This window comes from Sapajus apella, unplaced genomic scaffold (assembly GCF_009761245.1).
Source record: "Sapajus apella isolate SASKATOON/1434 unplaced genomic scaffold, GSC_monkey_1.0 scaffold46, whole genome shotgun sequence".
NCBI classification, from domain to species: domain Eukaryota; kingdom Metazoa; phylum Chordata; class Mammalia; order Primates; family Cebidae; genus Sapajus; species Sapajus apella.
Genome location: NW_022436986.1, coordinates 12,692,567 through 12,707,437, shown reverse-complemented (window position 1 = coordinate 12,707,437; position 14,871 = coordinate 12,692,567).

Below are 14,871 nucleotides of genomic sequence, written 5' to 3'. Positions count from 1 at the left end.
GGAACTCCTGACCTCAGGTGATCTGCCCACCTCACTCTCCCAAAGTGCTGGGATTACAGGGATGATCCACCGTGCCTGGCCTAGTCAACTTTTAAATCAAGTTCTTAGTTTTCATTACCACATTATTTTTAGTTCTAGAATTACTACTGAATTAATTTTTTTAGATTCAGTATTTCTGGTGAAATTCTTCATCTTGTCATCAATTTTTTTGTGCTATTAATTAGAGTTTCATGTCTGGTAAGTGCAGTGAATTGATAGTGGATATATCTCTTGTCTACTTTTTTTGGTCCTGTTCCTTGATATAGCTGACATGTAAAAAATTGAATTCCAGTTATTTCACTTAAAAAGAAGTAGAAGTTCTAAAGGAGTTTATATTGAGCAGAGAAAGTTCACCGTGATTGGGACAATCCCTATGGGACATATTACTGTAAATCCATCAAGGATTACGTTTATCTAAAACTGGGTTGCAATTTTTTTAATATATTTTATTGCATTTTAGGTTTTGGGGTACATGTGAAGAACGTGCAGGATTGTTGCATAGGGAAATACATGGCAATGTGGTTTGCTGCCTCCATTCCCCCATCACTTGTATCTGGCATTTCTCCCCCATGTTATCCCTCCCCACTCCCCACCACCCGACTGTCCCTCCCATAGTTCCTCCCAACAGACCTCAGTGTGTGATGCTCCCCTCCATGTGTCCATGTGTTCTCATTGTTCAACACCCGCCTATGAGCGAGAACATGTGGCGTTTGATTTTCTGTTCTTGTGTCAGTTTGCTGAGAATGATGGTTTCCAGGTTCATCCATGTCCCTACAAAGGACATGAACTCATCGATATTTATGGCTGCATAGTATTTCATGGTTTATATGTGCTACATTTTTCCCTGTCCAGTCTATCATCAATGGGCATTTGGGTTGGTTCCAAGTCTTTGCTATTGTAAACAGTGCTGCAATGAACATTCGTGTGCATGTGTCCTTATAATAGAATAATTTATAATCCTTTGGATATATCCCCAGAAATGGGATTCCTGGGTTAAATTGAATTTCTATTTCTAACTCCTTGAGAAATTGCCACACTGTCTTCCACAATGGTTGAACTAATTTACACTCCCACCAACAGTGTAAAAGTGTTCCTATTTCTCCACATCCTCAACAGCATCTGTCTCCAGATTTTTTAATGATCGCCATTCTAACTGGTGTGAGATGGTATCTCAATGTAGTTTTGATTTGCCTTTGTCTAATGATCAGTAATGATGAGCATTTTTTCATGTTTGTTGACCTCATATATGTCTTCTTTTGAAAAGTGTCTGTTCACATCCTTTGCCCACTTTTGTATAGGTTTGTTTGTTTTCTTGTAAATCTGGTTTAGTTCTTTGTAGACTCTGGATATTAGACCTTAGTCAGATGGGTAGACTGCAAAAATGTTTTCCCATTCTGTTGGTTGCTGACTCACTCTTATGATTGTTTCTTTTGCTGTGCAGAAGCTCTGGAGTTTAATTAGATCCCATTTGTCTATTTTGGTTTTTGTTGCCAATGCTTTTGGTGTTTTAGCCATGAAGTCCTTGTCTATGCCTACGTCCTAAATAGTTTTGCCTAGGTTTTCTTCTAGGTTTTTTATGGTGTTAGGTCTTATGTCTAAGTCTTTAATCCATCTGGAATTAATTTTAGTGCAAGGTGTTAGAAAGGGGTCCAGTTTCTGCTTTTTGCACATGACTAGCCAGTTTTCCCAACACCATTTATTAAACAGGGTGTCCTTTCCCATTGCTTGTTTTTGTCAGGTCTGTCAAAGATCAGATGGTTGTAGATGTGTGGTGTTGCCTCCGAGGCCTCTGTTCTGTTCCATTGGTCTATATCTCTGTTTTGGTACCAGTACCATGTTGTTTTTATTACTGTAGCCTTGTAGTATAGTTTTAAGTAAGGTAGGGTGTTGCCTCTAGCTTTGTTCTTTTTACTTAGAATTGACTTGGTTACCTGGGTTCTCTTTTGGTTCCGTATGAAGTTTAAGGTGTTTTTTTCCAGATCTGTGAAGAAGGTCATTGGTAGCTAGATGGGGATAGTGTTGACTGTATACATTACTTTGGGCAGTATGGCCATTTTCAGGATATTGATTCTTCCCAATCATGAGCATGGAATGTTTCTCCATCTGTTTGTGTCCTCTCTTATTTTGTTGAGCAGTGCTTTGTAGTTCTCCTTGAAGAGGTCCTTTGTATCCTTTGTTAGTTGTATTCCTAGCTATTTTGTTCTCTTTGTAGCAATTGTGAATGCCAGTTCATTCTTGAGTTGCCTCTTTTTAAGTCTGTTATTGGTGTGTAGGAATGCTTGTGGTTTTTCACATTGATTTTGTATCCTGAGACTTTTCTGAACCTTATCAGTTTCAGGAGATTTTGGGCTGAGATGATGGGGTCTTCTAAAAAAAGTCATGTGGTCAGCAAATAGAGACAATTTGACTTCCTCCTTTCCTAATTGAGTACCCTTTATATCTTTTTCTTGCCTGATTGCTCTGGCTAGAACTTCCAATACTATACTGAATAGGAGTGCTGAGCGAGTGCATCCTTGTCTAGTGCCAGATTTCAAAGGGAATGCTTCGTTTTTGACTATTCAGTATGATATTGGCTGTGGGTTTTTCATAAATAGCTTTTATTATTTTGAGGTACATTCTGTCAACACCTAGTTTATTGAGAGTTTTTAACATAAAAGCTGTTGAATTTTGCCAAAGGCCTTCTCTGCATCTATTGAGATGATCATGTGATTTTTGTCTTTGGTTCTGTTTATGTGATGAATTACGTTTATGGACTTGTGTATGTTGAACCAGCCTTGCATCCCCAGGGCGAAGCCTACTTGACCATGATAGATAAGCTTTTTGATGTGCTGTTGCAATTGGCTTGCCAGTATTTTATTAAAGATTTTTACATCCATGTTCATTATGGATATTGGCCTGAAGTCTTCTTTTCTTGTTGAGCCTCTGCCAGGTTTTGGTATCAGGATGATGTTGGTCTCATAAAATGATTTGGGAAGGATTCCCTCTTTTTGGATTGTTTGGAATAGTTTCAGAAGGAGTGGTACCAACTCCTCTTTATATGTCTGGGAGAATTCGGCTGTGAACCCATCTGGAACTGGGCTTTTCTTGGTGGGTAGTCTGTTAATTGCTGCGTCAACTTCTGCCCTTGTTATTGGTTTATTCAGGGTTTCGACTTTTTCCTATTTTAGGTTTCAGAGGATGCAAGTATCCAGGAATTTATTCATTTCTTCCAGGTTTACTAGTTTATGTGCATAGAATTATTTGTCATAATCTCTGACGGTGGTTTGTATTTCTGTGGAAAGTGTAGTGATATCCCCTTTATCATTTTTTATTGCATCTATTTGATTATCCTCTTTTCTTTTATATTAATCTGACTAGTAGTCTATTTTGTTGATCTTTTCAAAAAACCAGCTCCTGGATTTATTGATTTTTTGAAGGGTTTTTTTTATGTCTCTATCTCCTTCAGTTCTGCTCTGATCTTAGTTATTTCTTCCCTTCTGCTAGCTTTTGAGTTTTTTTAATCTTACTCCTCTAGCTCTTTCAATTTTGATGATAGGGTGTTGATTTTTGATCTTTTCTTGCTTCTCATGTGGGCATTTATTGCTATATATTTTCCTCTAGACACTGCTTTAAATGTGTCCCAGAGATTCTGGTGTTATGTCTTTGTTCTTGTTGTTTTTGAATAACATCTTTATATCTGCCTTCATTTCATTGTTTATCCAGTCAACATTCAAGGGCCATTTGTTCAGTTTCCATGAAGTTGTGGTTCTGACTTAGTTTCTGAGTTCTGAATTCTAACTTGATTGCACTGGGGTCTGAGAGAGTGTTTGTTGCAATTTTTGTTCTTTTGCATTTGCTAAGGAGTGATTTACTTCTGATTATGTGGTCAATTTTAAAGTAGGTGTGATGTAGTGCTGAGAAGAATGTATATTCTATGTATTTGGGGTGGAGAATTCTGTAAATGTCTATTAGGTTTGCTTGGTCCATGTCTGAGTTCAAGTCTTGGATATCCTTGTTAATTTTCTGTTTCGTTGATCTGTCTAATATTGACAGTGGAGTGTTAAAGTCTCCCACTATTATTGTGTGGGAGTCTAAGTCTCTTTGTAAGTCGTTAAGAACTTGCTTTAGGTATCTGGGTGCTCCTGTATTGGGTGCATGTATATTTAGGACCATTAGGTCTTCTTGTTGCATTGATCCTTTTACTGTTATGTAATATCCTTCTTTGTCTCTTTTGATATTTGTTGGTTTAAAGTCTATTTTATTAGAGACTAGGATTGCAACTCCTTCCTTTCTTTGCTCTCCATTTGCTTGGTAAATCTTCCTCCATCCCTTTATTTTGAGCCTATGTGTATCCTTGCATATGAGATGGGTTTCCTGGTTACAGCACACAGATAGGTTTTGACCTTTTTATCCAATTTGCCAGTCTGTGTCTTTTGATTGGCACATTTTACCCATTTACATTTAAGGTTAATATTGTTATGTGTGAATTTGATCCTGCCGTTTTGATGCTAGCTGGTTGTTTTGCCTGTTAGTTGATGCAGTTTCTTCATTTTGTCGATACTCTTTACCATTTGGTATGTTTTTGGAGTGGATGGAACTGGTTGTTCCTTTTTATATTTAGTGCTGCTTTCAGGAGCTCTTGTATAGCAGACCTGTTGGTGATGAAATCTCTGAGTAATTGCTTGTTCATAAAGGATTTTATTTCTCGTTTGCTTATGAAACTTAGTTTGGCTGGATATGAAAATCTAGGTTGAAAGTTCTGTTCTTTTAGCATGTTGAATATTGGCCCCCACTCTCTTCTGGCTTGTAGGGTTTCTGCTGAGAGATCCACTGTGAATCTGATGGGCTTCCCTTTGTGGGTACCCGAAGCTTTCTCTCTGGCTACTCTTAGCATTTTTTCCTTCATTTCAACCCTGGTGAATCTGACAATTATGTGTCTTGAGGCTGCTCTGGGTTGCTCTTCTTGAGGAATATCTTTGTGGTGTTCTCTGTGTTTCTTGGACTTGAATACTGGCCTGCCTTAGTAGACTGGGGACGTTTTCCTGCATAATATCCTGAAGAGTGTTTTCTAGCTTAGATTCATTCTCTCCATCACATTCAGGTACACCTATCAAAAGTAGATTAGGTCTTTTCACATAATCCCATATTTCTTGGAGGCTTTGTTGTTTTCTTTTTATTCTTTTTCCTCTAATCTTGCCTTCTCGTTTTATTTCATTGAGTTGATCTTCAATCTCTGATATCCTCTCTTCTGCATGGTAAATTTCGCTATTGAAACTTGTGTATGCTTCGCGAAGTACTCATGTTGTGTTTTTCAGCTCCGTCAATTCATTTGTATTCCTCTCTAAGCTGTTTATTCTCATTAACATTTTGTCAAACATTTTTTCAATGTTCTTAGTCTTTGCATTGGGTTAAAACATGTTCTTTTAGCTCAGAGAAGTTTCTTATTACCTACCTTCTGAAGCCTGTTTCTGTCAATTCATCAGACTCATTGTCCATCTAGTCTTGTTCCCTTGCTGGTGAGGAGTTGTGATCCCTTGGAGGAGGAGAGGTGTTCTAGTTTTGGGTGTTTTCATCATTTTTATGCTGCTTTCTTCCCATCTTTGTGGATTTATCTTTGTGATCTTTGTAGTTGGTGACTTTCAGATGGGGTCTCTGGGTGGACGTCCTGTTTGTTGATGATGAAGTTATTTCTTTCTGTTTCTTAGTTTTCATTCTAACAGTCAGGCCCCTCAGCTCTAGGACTGCTGGACATCCACTCCAGGCCCTGCTTGCCTGGGGATCACCTGCAGTGGCTGCAGAGCAGTAAGGGTTGCTGGCAGTTTCTTCTTCTACTATCTTTGTCCCAGAAGGATACCCACCAGATGTCAGCCTGAGCTCTCCTTTATGAGGTGACTCTTTGGATATTTGGGGGTCGGGGAGCTGCTTGAGGAGACAGTCTGTGCTTTATAGGAGCTCAAATGCTGAACTGTTAGCTCTGTTGTTCCGTTCAGAGCTACTGGGCAGGTACATTTAAGTCTGCTGCAGCAGAGCTCATAACTGCCTTTTTTCCCAGGTGCTCTGTCCCGGGAAAGTGGGGCTTTATTTATAAGTTTCTGTCATCATGCTGCCTTTTGTCAGAGACACCCTGCCTAGCGAGGAGGTAGCCTAGTCACAGTCTACCAGCAGAGGTGTTGGTGAGCTGCCGTAGACTCTGCCCAGCTCCTGTGTGAACTTCCTTGCAGTTTTGTTTATAGGAATATAGTTAGAACTGCCTTGGTAATGTTGATAATGGTGGACCGTCTCTGTAATGGCAGACTGCTTCCGTAGTGGTGGACTGCCTAGGTAATGGCCGACTTCCTTCTCCCACAGAGCTGGACCTTCCTGGGTCTAGCTGGCTTGGTGTGAAACTCTCAGTCCAGAGCGTTTCAGATTGCTGGTCTTTGTGGGGGTGGGACGGGCTGAGCCAGATCACCTGGCTCCCTGTTTCAGTCCCCTTTTTTTTTTCAGTTGCACAGGTGATCCTTTCTCCCAGGCATTCCAGTCGCCAGTTGAAAAGGCACCCAGATTTGTGTGAGTTTTTGTGTGGAGACCCACTGTGCCAGCTGAAACAGCTGTGTTGGGGGCTTGTGGCACTTTTCTGCCAGAGAATCTCCTGGCCTGGCTCCCTGTTTCAGTCCCTGTTTCTTCAGTTCCATGGGCGACTCTCTCCCAGGCATTCCAGTTGCCTGTTGAAAAGGCACCCAGATTCGTGTGAGTTTTTGTGCGGAAATCCGCTGCTCCTGCTGAAACAGCTGTTCTGGGGTCTCATGGCACTTTTCCACCTGGGAATCTCCTGGTCTGTGGGCAGTAAAAATTCATTTGGAAATGCAGTAATCACTCACCCTCTACATTTTCACTGGGAACTGCAATCCAGAGCTGTTCCTATTCAGCCATCTTGGATCCCCCTCCTGGGTTGCAATTTCTGTAAAGTTTAGTTGGTCTCTGGTTTATCCTGATTTCTAGGATATAGTTTTCCAGGGGAACCAATGGAGATTTGAGGATACATACTGGAACCTCTCTTTCTTTAAATGTCTTGAATTCAAAATGTTTGTTTCTTTAGCACTGTCAAGTTTTGCTCTGACTTTTTAGAAATTTTATGCTTAGCTTATTTTATTCTGCCTTTGCATAGCTTAAATAATTGGCAGATGTCTTGATGTATATTAAAAAAAAAAAAGCAAAATATAAAGCTCACTTTTCTGCACCACTAAGATATTTGCTGATAAAGTTCTGGCTGACCTGGAAGCCTCAATCTACAATTTTTGTATTTCTAGTCCTACAAAATTTCCAAAAGTGTTTTTCTGGTGTCCTCATTTGATTTGTTATCTGTTTTTTGTTTGGTTGGGGGAGTTTGGAGGGGTCTCTTATGCCAAGAATTGACAAACATTGCAAGGAGAAAAGAAACACAAAGAATACCAAGTTATTTCTCAATGATTCTCTCCTGCTCAGGATATTGGCCTTTCAAGCCCAGATTAATTAACAAACTCACTGATGCTTTTAAACAGACTTTTAAAAATATTCAATCATTTCCAATTGTTCTTGGTGGGACAGGTGGTCTGCCACAAGTTACAACAAAAGAATCAAAAACAGAAGTCCTGCAGTATAAAAGTTTATTTACCTGTGTTTTCTTTGGGGTGTTTAATGTATATTTTCTGATGAGATTCATGGAGAGGTTGGTTATCCCTTATCCAAAATGCATGGGACCAGAGTTTTTCAAATTTCAGATATTTTTTGGATTTTGGAATATTTGCCTGTACATAATAAAGTATCTTGAGGACAGGACCCAAGTTTAAACACATAATTCTTTTCTGTTTCATATATACCTTATACACATAGCCTGAAAGTAATTTTATGTAATATTTTAAATAATGTGCATGAAAGAAAGTTTTGACTGCCTTTAGGCTGAAATCTATTATATGAGGTCAGGTGTAGAATTTTCCAGTTGTGGTATGTCAGTGCTGAAAAAGTTTGAATTTTGGAACATTTTAGATTCTGAATTTTTGGATTAAGGATGCTCAACTTGAATTGCTTTGTTGAATTTTATTATTTTCTATATTCAATGCCAGGATAATGTTCATCTTACATAATAAGCTGGAAAACCTACTAAGGTTTTTTTTTTTTTTTTAAAACCCCATATTTCTTTAAAAATTTAAAAATAAATTCGAAATACAACCATCCAGGCCTTGGACTGATTTCATTTCTCTCCAAGTTTATTAGATGATTCTAATATTGTCAATTTTAAGAATGTGCATATATATTCCTTATAATAATCTATTTTGTTAACAATTTGAAATTTATTAGCCTGGCATATTTGCCATTTTATTGCATAGATGTCTTTGATATTTTGGTTTATAATCCCTACCTGTTTCTAATTTACTATTCTTATGTATCCTATATTTTATTATTTGTTCAAGAAATAGCTTTCAGATGTATTTATCAATATATTGTTTTTAATTTTTTATATTTGTATTTTTATATTTATATAATTGTTTTATATTTGTCTATATCTATTTCTTCTTCATATTTTGTCAGGATCCTGATTTCCTATTTCTAGCTTCTAGAACTAAATAATTAGCTTATATATTTCCATTATTTCTTGTGCAATGATAAAAGCTTCAACAGCCTTTTTTAATTAATACATAATAATTTTACATATTTATGGGGCACATGTGATGTTTTGATACATTCATACAGTGTGCACTGATCAGAGTAACTGGGATATTTATCACCTCAAACATTTATCACTTCTTTGTGTTGAGGACATTCCAGATCTTCTCTTCTGGCTATTTTGAAATATACAATACATTACTGATACCTATAGTCCCCATACTGTACTATTGAGCACTGGAACTTACTACGTCTCTCTAACTGTATTTTTGCAACCATTAACCAGCCTCTCTCTATCCCTCTCTCCCCCATACTTCCTAGCCTCTGGTAAGCACCATTCTAATTCCTACTTCCTTCAGATGAACTTTTTTGGCTCCAATATAGGAGATTGTACATCCAATTTTTGTCTTTCTTTGCCTGGCTTATTTCACTTAACACAATGATCCGTTCATGTTGCTGCAAATGGCAAGATTAAATTCTTTTTATGTCTGAATAATATTCCAATGTGAATTCTTCTTCTTGGCACAACTTTTGGTTGGATCCTGTGAACTAATATATGTACTGGTTTTATTTTGGCTATTTAAAAATAAAGTTAAAAATTTTTTCTTTTATATTAAAAATTATTTACAATAACATTGTTACTACTCCAAGGGACTGGGTTGTTAATATTTCCTTACTATTGATTCTCAGTTTTATTGCATTCTTAAGATAGAATTGGCTTGTAAAATCCTACAGTATATTAAGTTCTTCATGGGAGCTTATAATTAACATTTATAAATGTTTCATAAATATGTGAGAAGGATTGCATTTTCTACTTGCTGACTTATATCTCAATATGTGGCTATAAGAAGAACTTTAATCCCATACATTAGATATTCTATATCTCACTTAAAAATTTACATTTATTCTTTAATTTTAAACAATTCTTGCTTTCTATTTTGTCTTTTTATTGCCAAATTCTCAATTTTTGTAGCCATTATATCTTTATATTCATTTATGTATTTTGTTAAAATGTTTTCCATCTTTTTAATAAGTTTTGCTTTGATTTCTAGTACAACATTCTATTCCAGTAATTTTTTAACCTGTATTTTCTGATGTTTGACTGCCTATCCTTTAAATTTTAGTCAATCAATAACACTTTTCTTTATGAATATCCAATGCTTATAATTGGAATTAGTTCTTTTTCCCATGTCGAAGAGTTTTTGCTCTTGAAATATATTTATAACCAAATTTTCCATTTACAGTTATAATTAGAATTTGTTTGACCTTACTTCGATTATTTTGATTTATTTTTTAAAATAGTTTATCTTTCTATATTATGCATAATATGGTATCTTTTATTTGATTATTTTCTTTAATCAGAAATTTTAGAGCACATATGTATTAGACAGAGTTTTGAGAAACAGAAGCACTAGAAGACATATAAATATCAAGAGATTTATTATAATTGGCTCATGAGATTATGGAGGCCAAGATGTCCCACAATATGATATCTGCAAGCTGAGGACCTAGTAAAGCCAGTAGTGTGATTCAATCTGAGTCCAGAGTCCTGAGAACCAGCGAAGTTAATTGTTTAAGTTCCAGTCTGATGCTGCAAGACTGAGAAAAAGGGGTTGGGTGCTAGTGTAAGTCCTGGAGTCCAAAGGCCTGGGAACCAGGAGCTCTGATGTCCTGGGGCAAGAGAAGATGGATGCTACAGCTCAAAAAGAGGCAGAATTTGCCTTTCCTCAGCTTTTCTGTTCTATTCTGTTTATCAATAGATTGGATGATGCCCATGCACACTGGGGAGGGTAGATGGTCTTACCCAGTCTTTCAATTCAAATGCTACTTCTGGTAAGCACCCTCACAGACACGCTCAGACATAATGTTTTACCAGCTACTAGGCATTCTTTAGCCAAACTGACTCATAAAATTAACTGTCACCATGTCCTTTATTCTGCCAGGGCATGTGCCGCTGGGGATATACAGCACTGTCCCTTGGATGTGCAAGTGTGCCTTGGACATGCCATGCCACAGGATAAATAAGGTACATGCTCTTGAATTATCATGTATATGTTATATATATAATATATAATATTTACATATATGATTATATATGGACATAATCCAAAAGATATGTTATATTCATATATAATTCATTAATGTTTAACTCAAAGCCAATAAGCACTGTATCATGCCTGGACAAAGCTCATCTAACACCTATGTTTCTCTATAAGGCACACCACAACCTTCTTGCAATTAGCAACACTAGACAGCACTTCAGCATAATGATTAGGGGCCATTTTAACCAGGGAAATCACCAAGAAAAAAAACAAAAGCAAAATGAAGAATGTGCCATGAAATGTACTCCCAAAAGGACACATTTACATTATGAGAGCTGAAACAAGAAGGCAGAGCATTGCTTTGCCTGGTCGCAATTCAGAATCTGCAAGTCCAGCGACTCAAATTTTTTGCCATTCATCTTTGAATGAGTGTGAAAACACTGTTGGGTATGAATTATAAATTTACAAATAAATTTTAGTGAGTAGAGAAATTTGCAAATATACAATCTGTGAATAATGAGGATTGACTATATTTATGTATCCCTATATATGTGTCTAATTGGTAGACTGTGCTCCTCTCACTGTATTAACAAACATTTTGGCCACTTTGGAGGGTTTATTTTCAGAATTATGTTTATTCTGTTACTCCTCCCAGTATGTTTATGCAGCAGTATTTTCTATGTTAATATTCTTTCTCTTCATACTGTACCTTCATACTGTAATCAGCTCACTTGCATATGTGTCCCTGTCTTCCCTTAGATACATATTTCCTTTTGTTTGCTATTAGGAGTCCTTGACATGGATGGGCCATGCTGACCTAGGAAGAATGGCTTGTCCTTGGTTCCCTTTCTGCCTCTATGTGGTTAGTATAGCTCTTCTTCATATCTATATCTGGTAGGCAAGTTGATGAGCATAAAACCCAGTCTACTTCTCATTTATTAGCAGTTTTTCACTTACTGCAAGATTACAAACTCTAGACTTTAAGGCTCATTTGAGAGGAAGTGTTCACTTGTCCTTCTGTACAATGAGAAAAATGCAGGCAATGTAATCAGAATACATTTATCCAATTTAAAGTACAATTCTTTGAGATAATTTTTCCATGCTTTTGTTAAATTCTAAACAATTTGTTGTCACTTTTAAAAGTATGCTTACTTGTAAAATAAAATAAATGACAATGCATTTCTGAGTCCTAAACTTCAATTTGAAATTGTATTGACGTATAAATTAGGAAGTTTAGATATAATTTACTCTGCTCTTGCAGTGTAATATATTTTCCTTTGCCCAACCACCTTTCTCCTTGTAAAGAAAAACAGATATGGTAATAACAATAATAACATTTATATAACACTTACATGCTGGGTCCTACCTAAGCACTTGACATATATGACTTCCTTTAATTCTCACAATAACTATGCAAGGTAGGTAAGTACTATTACTATCCCAATTTTATTGATGGAAAACCAGAGAAAGATCTTCCAGGTCACCCAGTTAGGAGCAGATTCAGGATCTGGCACAGGCAGCCTGGTTCCTGAGTCCAGCCTCCTAAGTACCACACTGAGTTCCTTATTTATCAGCCTCTCACTCAGACTGCAGTTCTCACGTTTACTGTTGTGCTCTTCTCTTTCCCATTCCAGCCTTTAGAGCTTTACAGGAATTGCATTTCCAAGCATGCAGTGTTCCTATCATTCCTACTGACCTTTCTATTCCTGACCTGTTTCCAATCCTCTCCTATCTTCCCTGAAGAAACAGAGAAGGTCAGGATGGGAAGATAGATGAACAAAGGAATACAATGTTGCCTGATTCTAAATATAATATAGAGCAGAAAGAACCCCCCTTCATTTCTTGTTTTCCTGAGATCCTGAACATCTCATTCTAAAACTATAGAGAAGACACAAAGTATGATTCTATTTATTTTTAGGTCTCCTTGTTGCAAAAAGCAGTACTTAAGTTTGGATTTTCTTTTCTCAGTCCATCTCATGTGCCTTATAGGGCCAATAAATTTCATATTTTGAAACATTATTTCTCATTGTTATCTTTTGAGGGTGTTTGGTTGTGTGTTTCCTTTTTTATTGTCTTTATGAGCATGTTGGTGAAAGCTGTATTAGTCAGCATTTTAAATTCCAAGCAGATACTTCTTAATTTTTTTTTTCTGTTTGCTTCAGTAAAGCTTTTCTAAAAATAAGCACTTCTGAACCTTGAGGGAAGTTTTCCTCCTTTTATTTTGCAGCATCTTTTCACTGTTTCCATTTTGGTTCTATCTCTGTTCGGTGAACTCAAAAGAGGATACATTTTATACAAGACTGATGTTTTCTCATAAACAGAATGAGTGGATCATTCCTGATTTTCTCTCATCTGTTTTTTCCTTTGTTTGGCTGCTAGATGCCTCCTTTCAGATCCTAAGCTAGGTTAACAATCCTGCCGGTTCTCTGCTGTGGTACCCTGAAGAGGGAGGGATCCTATCCTACCTTCATCTCTGTTGGATGCTCCTGCCATGCTGAGAACTCAGTGTCTTATCTCCAGCTTTCTCTGTTTTGGTCACTACAAGGGCACATGTGCCCTTCCTGCCTCCTGCCTTCTGCTGTTGCCCATGCATCATGGAAAAGTCTGACCATTCTTTGTAGGACCTCTGCAAACTGCTTTTGAAATGCTGTCAGTCTGCAGCTGTGGTTGGAATTATCAGTGCAGTGTTTCCTCTCTGTAGCTCTGCCTGCCTGTGCCTGCAATTCTCCTTCCCTCAGTCAAGACAACTGCCAGGATTTCCTATGTCTGATAACTTCCCTCCCTCCAGTCCAGCTCTGTTCTTTCTATGAGAAGGTCCTCAAAGTTTGAGGACTGTGACCAACAACTTTCTTGAGCTGTCAATGCCAGTGCAGAATTGGTATTTTTATATCCCTTTGCTTATTTTGGTGGGGATCCAAAGGGGCCTTTAAGATAACTGTACTCAAGTTACTGTCTTCCATCAAAGTCTCTTAACTGATAGTTACTGTTTTTCAGGCATTGTTCCAGCTGTTTTCATTTATGTGGTCTCACTGAATCCACCAAACTTTACAATATCTCATTGTCATCCCTGTTTAACAGGCAAGTAAACTGAGGTTCAAGAGCGTATTAATTTGCTTAAGTTGGTGTAGCTAGTTAGAGAAGGATGCATGCAGGACTGAGAACCCAGTCTTCCCAGTAAAATGTGTCTCTTTACTACCAACCTGCCTTGCCCCCAGCTAATTATTAGGTTTGTAGGAGCTCAAGTCCAGACTTTGATGGCACTTGGCTCGCTTTCTCACTTTAATTGACCCAGTGTCACACAGCAAGAGAGTTTCAGTTTCAGATTCAGTAAAATGTAAATAATAACATGATTGGTTTTAGAATTAAGAACAAAAGGTTTCTAAAAAGGAATTTGGAGGGAAGATACTTTATTCCCAGAAACAGTTTGCAAACTGGGGAGATGCAGTTGCTCATGTAAAAGGAAGGTGCACTCCTGAAAACAAAGGGAAGGCTCTGGTTGTATAGCAAAAGTTCCCACCCAGATTCACAATCAGGTCTATTCATCAAAGTGAAGGATTGAAACTTGCTGAGTTCTGCTTCATTGGTAAAGCTGAGTTCTAATTGGTCAGTGCAGCTGAGCTATGATTGGCCACGGCAGGTGTGCTCTGAATGGCTGATTCAGGTGAATTCTGAAAGTCCCAAAAATGAAAAGGTACAGGTTTCAGGAAACTCAGAGTACATATGTGACCCCTCATCAGCAGATGGCTGCTTGACCCTATTTAAATTTGGCCGTTTACCACTGGGGATCCATATTGAAGGACTGTCTCTTTCAGATTCACATTTGTTCACAGAATTCAGTACAAGAGTACGTGTCAGAGTTTCAAACTAAATATATGTGTGAGGTGGCCTTGTGTCTAACTGTAAGGACTGATGGGGTTTGTGAAGTCTGCAGATGGCTTGTTCTGCATACATGGAATTCTACTTGTTAAAACTCAGTGGGCTGACTATATGCTCATGAGGAGGGCTAAAAAGAAAATTAAAAAAATGCAGAAAAAAAATGAAAAATGCCAAGTGTTGTCAGCAATGTGGTACAACTGAAATTCTCATAAATGGCTGGTGGAAATGTATAACCACTTTGAAAAACTCATGAGTGCTATCTACTGAAGTTGAACATACACATAACTTTGACCTGGTATTTCAACTCTTCAAC